General features: G+C 41.8%; 1 pseudogene across 1 annotated transcript; it reads left to right on the top strand.

Annotated features, from left to right (window-relative positions):
- Window positions 1-456: 456 nt before the first annotated feature.
- LOC147999901 (large ribosomal subunit protein eL8 pseudogene) lies at window positions 457-1263 on the top strand (annotated as a pseudogene). Its single transcript, XR_015643155.1, has one exon. The product of XR_015643155.1 is annotated as a large ribosomal subunit protein eL8 pseudogene (transcript).
- The last annotated feature ends 9583 nt before the right edge of the window (window positions 1264-10846 follow it).

Below are 10846 nucleotides of genomic sequence, written 5' to 3'. Positions count from 1 at the left end.
CTTCTCTGTGCCTAGTTACAGGTTGTTATGACTATTCTTAAGGGATGGGTGTGTACAGGACTTTGGGTTGTCTAGATGAGCAAATTATATCTTATCAATTGGATCAGAGGATATTATGTGATGAGTTATTTCATGTGGTGACTTGAGTTCAAGAGCATGTATGGTGGCCGGACAAACTGGCCTGCCAAGGAATTAGGATGTGTACGCCTGGCGTGGTAGAAACCAGCCAAGAGAGCTGTGAGTAAGGGTAGGGCCGCCTGACAGGGTGCCTCATTGGAATGGCTCGATATAAACTAGTGCTAGTTCCAAAGGCCCACTGGAGTAGGAACTAATGGGACTGCAACTGCGGAAGTACATGTGGGAAGCGCTCTGTCACATTTTTATTTTTACCACAATTCATGTGTGCATATGCATCCAACAAAAGTCCTTGCTGTGCTCGCTTCTCCAGCCAAACAGATGCCCAAAGGAAGGAAGGCCAAGGAAAAGACGGTGGTCCCAGCCCCCACCATCGTCAAGAAACAGGAGGCCAAAAAAGTTAGTCAATCCTTTGTTTGAGAAAAAGCCAAAGAACTTCATCATTGGGCAGGACATCCAGTCCAAAAGAGATCTATCACCTAACACACTTCATCAAGTGGCCTTGCTACATCAGGCTGCAGGGGCAGAGCCATCCTGTATAAGGGACTCAAAGTACCTCCCGCCATTAACCAGTTCACCCAGGCCCTGGGCAGGCACACAGCTACTCAGCTGCTAGGGCTTGCCCACAAGTACAGGCCAGAGACAAAGCAGGAAAAGAAGCAAAGGCTGCTGGCCTGTGCTGAGAAGAACGCTGCTGGCAAAGGGGACGTCCCAACTAAGAAACCACCTGTCCTCTCATCAGGGGTCAATACAGGCACCACCTTGGTGGAGAGCAAGAAGGCTCAGCTGGCAATGATTGCCCCTGGTGTAGACCCCATTGAGCTGGTGGCTTTCCTGCCTGCTCTGTGTCAAAAGATGGTGGTGCCTTGCTGCATCATCAAAGGAAAGGCCAGGCTGGGGTGCCTGGTCCACAGGAAGACGTGCACCACTGTTGCCTTCACACAGGTGAACTCGGAAGACAAGGGTGCCCTGGCTAAGCTGGTGGAAGCTATTAGGACCAATTATAATGACAGATATGACGAGATCCGCTGACACTGGGGAGGCAACGTTCTGGGCCCTAAGTCTGTGGCTTGCATTGCCAAGCTGGAAAAGGCAAAGGCTAAAGAACTCACCACCAAACTGGGTTAAATATACACTAAGTTTTCTGTACATAAAGATAATTACAAATTTAAGAAAATAAGTCCTTGCTGTGCACGCTTGAGTTGGATCCCAAAGCCCACATAAGCAACCTGATGCAATGGCAGGCATCTATGATGTCCCATTCCTACCATAAGCTGGAAAGCTAAGCCCGGAGAATCAGCCTGAAGCTCTGCGGCAGTGTGGCAGAAACAATGGACACCACCTTTCAAACTGGAAATGGCAAGAAGCAACTACCAAAAGTCGCCCTCCTAATTCCACACTCACACCATAGCACACATGTGCACCACACACACACACACATACATGCATGCACACGCAAAAATAAATTTAAAAAACATTTTTAAGGAAGTGGAAAATTCTTCAATGAACAAATATAATAAATTATTGTACAATGCATGTGCACACACATCAAACACACATGCTGCAATAAAACACAGGACCTTCATAACCTGGTAAAACTCTTAGATGTTAATTGAAGCCAAAATAATTTTTTTAATTGACAAGATAGCCACAACGTGCCCCAGGAAAGCCTAAGACCACTGTCGGCCTGGCAGGAATGCCATCACAGAGAGCCACAGTCTGGGTGGCTTGAACAACAGAATGGTCCTTGAGCCTAGATATCTGAGATCAAGGTAAGAGTCGGGCTGGTTTCTTCTGAGGCCTCTCCCATAGCTGGAAGCCGGCCATCTTGTCCCTGCATCTGCATGTGCTTGTGCCTTTGTATCTGTATATACTCACCTCTTAATTTTCTTAAATTAATCATCTTTTGAAAGACCGCATTTAAATATAGTAAGAAGAGTTTCTAAGGGTCCAGGATGTGTAATGAAATTCCTGAAGTTATGTCTGCAACTGGGAGTTGGGAACTGAAGGTACTAATTGGAGCATCTTTGGTGATGGAATCCCTCTGTAGGAAATAATAGAGTACAAAAAGAACATCTTTCTCCACGAGATCCAAGACAGAAGGCTGGTTCAGACTGTCCATAGGTCCATCTCGATGGAGGAGGGAGAAGGGGTGTATAGTTTGTCAACAGTTTGTACTTGCATACTAGGGAAGGGAAGGGATTGATGAGCTCCCATGAGGTCTGAACACTCTCTGCTAGTGTGAGTAAACTCTCCAAACTCTCCACTTGTCGGCATTTGAAGGTGGCAGGTTACCCAAAGCCTCATGTGTTGCAACCATTGTTGTGACACTCTTGTTCAACCTTTGGGACATGGGGCCTAGCTATCAGACATTCTCTCCGCAGAGAAGTCCATTCTTGGAGCCCACTGCATTTTCCTCATCATTAACCTTTTGATCATCCTCCCTAGAAAGACAAATGTAAATAGCTTGCACTCGTGATAAGAAACATTCTGTCCTAAAGTGCAAGCATGGAAGCCCCACATGCTTCCATCACTCGACTGAGCTGCCTCTCCCCCTCCCTCATTCCTAACCCTGAGAAGCAATGGGAATTCCTGGGAGGAATTCTTGTTAGAACCAGCCATTGAGATAACAGTAGATTTGCTTACCTTCCTAAGATAAGCTCTCAGAATTTTCTTTTCTTTCCATTGTTAAGTTTTATTAATTTTGTTGAAATACGCTCAGATTCGGTAGAGACAGAACATGTAAATTTTTACCTACTTCTTGTATATCACTCTGTTTCTTTTTACACTTGCAGTTAGAATAATTTTCTCTGCCTTTTTCTCAGATTTATTTGTTTACATTTCAAATGTTATACCCTTTCCAGGTTTCCCATCCATAAACCCCCTATCCCATACCCTCTCCCCTTTCTTCTATGAGGGTGTTCCCAGATGCTCACAGCCAGGGGAACAGGATCCCCATTTGATGAGTTAGAGAAAGGATTGAAGGAGCTGAAGGGGTTTGCATAAGAACAAGGATTCCAACCAGAGCTCCCAGGGTCTAAACCAACACTCAAAGAGTGGACAGACCCATGGCTCCAACTGCATATGTAGTGGAGGATGGCCTTGTTGCACACCAATAGGAGGAGAAACCCTTAGTCCTGCCAAGGCTCGACACCCTTCCCCCCAGTGTAGGGAAATGTCAGGGCTAGGACTCAGGAAGGGCTTGGGGGCGGGGGGACACCCTCACAGAATTTTCAAAGAAGGAAGTTGCTTTGAATGACATACTCAGAAGTCTAAATTGCTACAAATTCCACAAAAGGTTAAGACCCAAGAAAATCCTCTTAATAAATATCATCCCTACCCCCACCCTCAGCCATGGCATGGAGAGGAAGCTCTGAAGCTTCACCTTTTGTACCTAAGTGCCTAAAGAAATGGAACAAAGCAGGCAAAGGGATAGTTGCAGATCCATTAATGAAGGTAATTGAAGTTCTTGATAAAGAGGCTCTCGGTTTTCAGGAAACACAAGGCAATGCAAAGCACTGGGCACAGACACAGATTGTTTAATTCTGGGAGTTCTTTTTCCAAAGAGCATCTTGAACCTAGAAAACGGGAGCATGAGCGAACTATAACAAAAAGGGTTTTACAAGCATCTGCTCTTGATAACATCAGTGATTACATCTCAAGGAAGAACTCAGTGTGAACCCAGGCATGTCCATCAGTGCAGGATCCTCATCGAGGCTTTATAATCAACAGGCTGAGTAACTTCAGGAAAACTACTTAGCAACTTTGAACCTTAGGTTCTCAAGTATGAATCAAGACAAGAATGCACAAGTCCATGACACCTTGCAGAGTTAAGTTTCAATGGAAAAGAGATTTCAACAGCTTTAAGATCTCTCCCCCAAATATCCGAGTAACTGAAGCAAAAGCCACTGAAGCTCTCCATGGGTGGGACAGCTAAGTAGAGAAATCAAGCAAGAATACAAGGGACTGTATTTCCCCCTGATGGCCAGCTCCAGTCTAAACACCACTTGAGTTGCCCAATGTACCAGAGGAGCACTACAAAAGTCACTCACATTAATATTTCTGCAATATACTATGTAAAGTCAGAAAGGAAGGAAGAGGGGAATGGAAAAAAGAAGAACTTTAGGAAAGGAAGGTACAAAGGAAAACAGGAATCAGAGAGCAGCAAAGAGAAGGCCTTCATTCCCATAGCCCAGTACACTCTGCTCCACTAAAGGATGCTTTAGAAGACCTCTTCAGTCACACATAAACCGTGATTTTCTTTCTTGTCCTGAACTGGTAAATTTAACTGGAGTCAACCAGTTTCCAGCCTGTTTATGCAATAATCTTTGAGGCAGCTTTCTCTACTTTGCACAAAAGTCTTAATTCTGTTTGGTTTCTCCTTTAATCTGTGATTTATCTGTGTCAGATCTTTAGGTCAAAGAGATGGCCATTCAAAAACTTTTCTATCCATAGGAAAACTCTTCTGGTTATAGAAAAAGCCTATTACTACTAAATGTATTTTCAGGAGTTATTTTATGAAGACAATGTTTGTGTGTATACATGCATGTGTGTGCTCATGTACCTGTGTTTTTATTTTCAGGAGTTGTTTTATGAAGACAATGTTTGTGCGTATACATGCATGTGTGTGCTCATGTACTTGTGTATTTTTGAAGGTCAGATATCAATCTCAGGTGCTATTACTCAGGAACCTTCTAATTTTTGTCTTACTGTGCTGCTTGGTTTTGACAAACTAATACAAACATAGACATATCTGGAAAAGGAAATATTAATTGAAAAAATTCTCTAAGATTGGCCCATGGGCAAGTCTGTACAGTATTATCTTGATTAATAATTGATTGAGAGGAACCAGCTTATGTGGGGAATACTACCCCTTAATGGTGGTCCTGGGTTCCATAAGAAAGCAAGTTTGCCAGCCAGGGAGCCAGCAAGCAGCACCCCTCTATGACCTCTGCATCATTTCCTAACCCAAGTTCCTGCCTCAGTTCCTGACTTTCCTGGTTAATAGCCTACAAGCAGTATGTTGAAAAAACCCTTCCCTCTCCACATTGACTTTGATCACGATGGTTGTTTTTAATCACAGCAATAGAAATTTTAATTAAGACACTGATACAGGATCTCTTGTTGACCTGGAACTTGGCCATCTGAGGTTCTGGGGACTTGCCTGTTACCTCTTCCCATCTCACCATGCAGCTTCATTTTTATACAGGTTCTGAAGATCATAGTTGGACTTTACCTTTGCAAAATGAGTGCTTTTCTAACTGAGAAATCTCCTCAGCACCATGAGCTTGACTTTCTTAAAATGGATGAGGTTATAACAAAAGATCTGTGGATATCAGAACCCTAACTCTCTATGCATGTTCTAATGCAGGACCACAGGCATGAAAAGCAGTGCAGACTACCACATCCAGGCTTTGATGACTGAAGGTCAAACAGGATCTTGCACTGCCGGCAATGTTTGGTAATCCTGCAAGAACTTGGATACCAGCTCTGGCTGAGCTAGGAGAAGCACCCCCAGGCTGCTCAAGATGCAGACCATGACCTTTGGATGTAAAGGAAATATACTTGAAATAATATGAGGCAGGGGGTGCTTGCTTATGGAACACTGTTTTAATGTGTCCCCAAAAGAGGTCAGTTAAAACTCCTTTGCAAGAGTTTTCGTCTTTTGCCCCACATATTCATATACTAAAGACAGCTAAACAGACATGAAAATTCAAAGCCTATATTTAATGCATCTGACTTTTAACATGAAATTGCTTCAGGTAATTTATAGTCATTTCATTTAGAAAGGTTGTACAAATTAGTTGTTTTCAAAGGCAATTCTTTTAAGTCAAAGCGATTGCAAGCTGATGGATATGATCCCTTGCACGTTTTTCTTATGATTAATTCTTCTTAAATCCTCCCCCTGAAATTGGGTTTGAAAGACCATTAACTCTCCTAGATCACAGACATCCTCCATTCTGAAGTGGTCATCAGTCAGAAACCAACTTCCACTGTGGAAATCCTGCCAGCATGCTGATTAGAAGGCAAGCCCAGCCCTCAGGGATAGTTTCACATTTCCAGGACCTTCCAGCAAGTAAAGGACACTGGGTATACTGGGATAGCAAAGCAAGCTCTGAGCATGGTTGAAAGCAAACTTGGCCTGTATCAGTATGGCTCAAGTAGAGTTCAATTGTGGATATGGTTTACTCTTCCACACAGATGTCTCAGACTTTTCAAGAGAAGACATGCCAAGGCTATGTCATATGTTATTGAAAGTGGATGTCCCAGATTTCTTTTAAAAAGAAGAAAAAATTCAACAAAAGCATATTGGGTTTCTAAAGATTCAGAGTCTAATATTAATCAGATATTAAATGTCCACATAGGTTTCCCTGGGAACCTTGGCATTAACTCAAGAAGTCTGGCATTTAATTTTGTTCACAGGCTTGACTCCAGATGTCTTAAAGCTCATCACAATACCAGTGCCTGGTAGTAGAGAAGATGAAGAAGATTCTGAGGAAGGAACCAATCCTTAGAATCCCCCTTAAGGACCATCTGAAGCCATTCACTTATTTACATAACTTCCTAGTCTATTTTTTTAATCTATGATAAAATGCCTAAAACTGGATGATTTATAAAGAATTTATCACAGTACTAGGGACTGGGAAAATAAGCTGGTCTTATCTGTAGGGGTCTTCTTGCTGTCTCACAACACCAGGAAAAGGTCATGGCAAGAACAAGGACATAGATAAGCCCCTTTCCTCATCTCATAAGCCACTGGGCCCATCATGGCAACATCATCTTTATGAGATCATCTGACTATTATAATTTTCCAGAGTCAAAGTCTATAAACATCAACATTATATACATGTTGGTGAAGCTCCAAACACCAGAATTTCAAAGCAAACATTCAACCCATAACATAGGAAATGCAAAACTCCCACCATAACTAACTTCTAAGAGGGATGATTTTGCAGCAAATTTTCAGGACTTAGGTAACTGAGGAAATGTACCCAAAGTTTGTTGTCACACAAGATAGCTGGGGAGGCCTGTAGGCTTTTCCTCTATTCTGGGCCACGGACTATTGCTCAAATTCCTCCTGCTTAGGCAAATGGAAGGTATGTATAGATTTTCAGGATGAACTGTAAACTGAGAGTTCCAGGACAAGATTCTAAATTGCCACATCTCAAGTCAGCACTCGAGCACAGCATGTAACTTTGGAGAGATGAGAAGTCAGAAGGGGCCAGTGAAGGAATAAAGAAAATAAGTACCAAGCACAGAATAGGTATTCAACATGTACAGGGTCATACATACACACGCTCTTATGTTCATCTAGCAAGTTGGGGATATGGCCTATGGACACATTTGACAAATGTCCAATGAGAAAAATCTTGTCTTTAAAAGATTATGTCTTGATCAGATCACTTCTATCCAGCTATAGAAGTTGGATTATTCTGATTAGCTAATGTCGAGAGAGGAAAATACAGAAGGGGGGGTGAAGGTAAAATACAGTAAGGACATCTGAAAAGCCATGGGAATCATACTATTAACTATCTACCTACAGCAAACTATATAACATGGAATTCTGTGTATAGTTATTCATGTATAGTTTAAATGAAATTTTCTAAAGTGGGCTAATCATGATCTTTCTAAGGGCTAAAGGCAACATAATATAAATTCCAATTCTAAGCAGGAAAAACCCTTTTTCCAGGTGTTGTTCTAGGTTGGCCAAGAGACCCCCCAAATATACAGACTATGGCTATTGCTCCTCTATGGTCTTCCCCTAGAGGTGAGAGGTAAGTGCTTATTGTTGAAAACACCATGTACTTCAGAAACGGTACCCAGAGGACCCTTAGCTGTAACTAACCTGAAAGTTAATGAGGACTAGCTTTAATGATACCAGAAGGCTCCGTGAAAGCATCCAGATTAAAGAAGCAATCCTACTCAGTTGTGATCCAATATGAACCATGTCAGTAAGAGTGCAGTAATGGTTCACATACCTTGTCAGTAACCAACAGCTCTCTAATTGGACTTAAGATCTGCTCAACAAAAGGGAAACCATGCCTGGTACTGGAAACTTTGGCAACTACTAAGTGCTAGAGAAGTTATGATTATTAGAGGAGAATCTACAGACTCTAATTTATGAAACCAGCATGATTTCTAACTACATTCTACTTATATGCTCTTATACAAACAGGTACGTACAGTCCTCATCTCTCATGCTAGAAAAATTGTTTTCAACGAATGCAGACTACTACAGAAAACAACCAATTAAAATGCAGAGTTTTAGAACTAAGTCCCAATCAATAAATTTATTTAAAAAAATCCCTCTCACCTAAGGCTCAGGAGAGATGTGGAAAGATTGTAGGAGCCAGGGGATCAGGTAGTTTGCTGTGAGATTTTGTATCCTAGTGACGTCAGAAACTACACCTATAAAGTCTTACCAGCGTGACTATGTAAACATGAGCTAAAGACCCACAAGAGTCATGCCAAAGTGGACAATGAAACAACCACAAGGACCATAAGGTTTCATCCCTACACAGAGAACTACAGGTAGCCAAGGGATGCTGAGAGTGAGAAAAAGTCTTGCCCAGGGAAGAGCACAGCAATTGGTTATGCAATACCAAATGTTCATCTCTAAAAGCATTCATACAAGTAACACTGAACAAACTGAGCATAAGATAAGAAAATATTTATCTTCATGTAACAATTAGTCTAAAGAAGGGGGGCAGGAATTTATAAAAGAAAGGAAGGAAGATGTATGTGGGAATATTTAAAGGAAACATAGGGGAGAGGGAATTGGGTCAATTATATTATAGTTCATAAAAGAAAGTAGAAAAAGATTATCATTGGCATTCAGAGGTGAGAACATTTCAGTGAGATTGGTAGTTTCCCCACAATTTCACAAATACTCTCTAGAAGACATAGGGCACCAATCCAGGAAGCTGGTTCTGGGGCCCAAATGTACAACAAGAAATATCAAGAAATGTGTAATAATCATTTACTCCATAATGCTTAGTCATGACGACTATTTCTGCAATTGCTCTACTTGTAAATTAACTAAGTTATAAGTAGAGATTTGGGAAAACATGAAAATTAGCAGTCATAGTTTTGACATAGATATTTGAGGGACCCTTTTCCAAGGGTCTAGTGGTTTAAACAGGATCCTGTAGATTTTACTGGGAGTTATTGAATACCTGGTACTGTCATTGTAGGAGGAACAGCTGCTGAAAATGAGGTCAGTGAGGTGCAGTTGCCTCCATAAGGGGTGTATCCTGCAACCCCATAGAAGGCTAGAGTAGGCCTTCTTATGTAAGCTCCATTGGGCCACAAGATGTAAAATTTACAGTTGATTTACTTTTCGACAAACAGAAATGGCTCTCATCGGAATCAACTTGGTTGAGATATTTTGAACCTGGAATCCACTGATAATAGGATAGAAAGTTCCCCTAAAAGCTGTAGTCCAGAACCCTCAGTTCTTCCTCAAGTGGAGGTCCTGCCCACCATTTGAGTCTCCACTGGCTTCCTTCATTCCCTAATACATCCCTAAAACATAAGCCTCTACCACAATCGGTCATCTCTTCCCAGCAACAAAACCATAGGCAAGACAGTAGATGAAATGGTAATTTAGAAAAAATTACTAGGGGTTGGGGATTTAGCTCAGTGGTAGAGCGCTTGCCTAGGAAGCACAAGGCCCTGGGTTCGGTCCCCAGCTCTGAAAAAAAAGAAAAGAAAAAATTACTATCTTCATGCCTTTAGGGGAAAATCAAATAATTTTCATTGGGACATATTTTCCTGTTATGTCAAAAATATCCATCCAGAATTCCAGTCACTTGTACAGATGAACATTCCAGAAAGGTCAGAGGGAAATGTGAGCTAGAGGTATAGATGATGATGAAGAAAATAGATAGATAGATGATAGATAGATAGATAGATAGATAGATAGATAGATAGATAGATAGATAGATAGATATCCCTCAGGTATACCATACTGCTCTTCCAACTTCCAAATTCTTCTGTGTTGCAGGGAGCCTTGTCCTCCATGCAGCCTCCAGGTACAGTCCCTACCAATATGCCCATCAAACAGGCCCTGCAAGCACACTTCCCCACTTCCCTCACTTGTCCCTGGTTGGCCTGCTGAGGGTTGTTATTGTAGCCTCTCCTGCTATTGTGTTGGAGTTTCTTGAAGATCTATACCTAATAAAAATCTGTGAAGACAGAATTCCTTTTACTGTGCGCAACCTTAGTATTTTCTCTTGTTGACAGGGGCATTAGTTCAGTGCCCTCAAGACTCTGTCTGGGGAAACATTTAGCAATTTTGTCTCCCAATGGTGCAATTCTAACAAAAGATGGCATGGCTTGCAGCAAATAATTCCTACACCTAAATATAAAATTAGTATCGATCTGATACCAAAGAACGGGCATCTTCCATCTAAGAGAGAAGAATGCTCGCTTGGTGAGATAGACAGTAATCTGTCACAATCTGACAAGAGGGCAAATCCTAGCCAGTACAAGGAAATGGCTTCATTTTCTGATTTCAGAAACTAGTACAGGGTTCTGTATTCCTTCTAGAACTGTCTCTTATATATAGAAAGAAGTTGTATCTGTGAGAGTTGCCTCTGGTGGTGGTGTCTGAAGTGTAAGCAGTAGATGCAAGAGGCAAAGAAAATGAGCACCCAGACACAGTATAGACCAGGAAGTCTCTTAGGTAGAGATCAATATTACAAGCTGA

This window comes from Rattus norvegicus, chromosome 18 (genome assembly GCF_021556685.1).
Source record: "Rattus norvegicus strain SHRSP/BbbUtx chromosome 18, alternate assembly SHRSP_T2T, whole genome shotgun sequence".
Classification (NCBI taxonomy): domain Eukaryota; kingdom Metazoa; phylum Chordata; class Mammalia; order Rodentia; family Muridae; genus Rattus; species Rattus norvegicus.
Note: the sequence above shows the minus strand (reverse complement) of the source record. Positions and strands in the feature narration are given on the sequence as shown.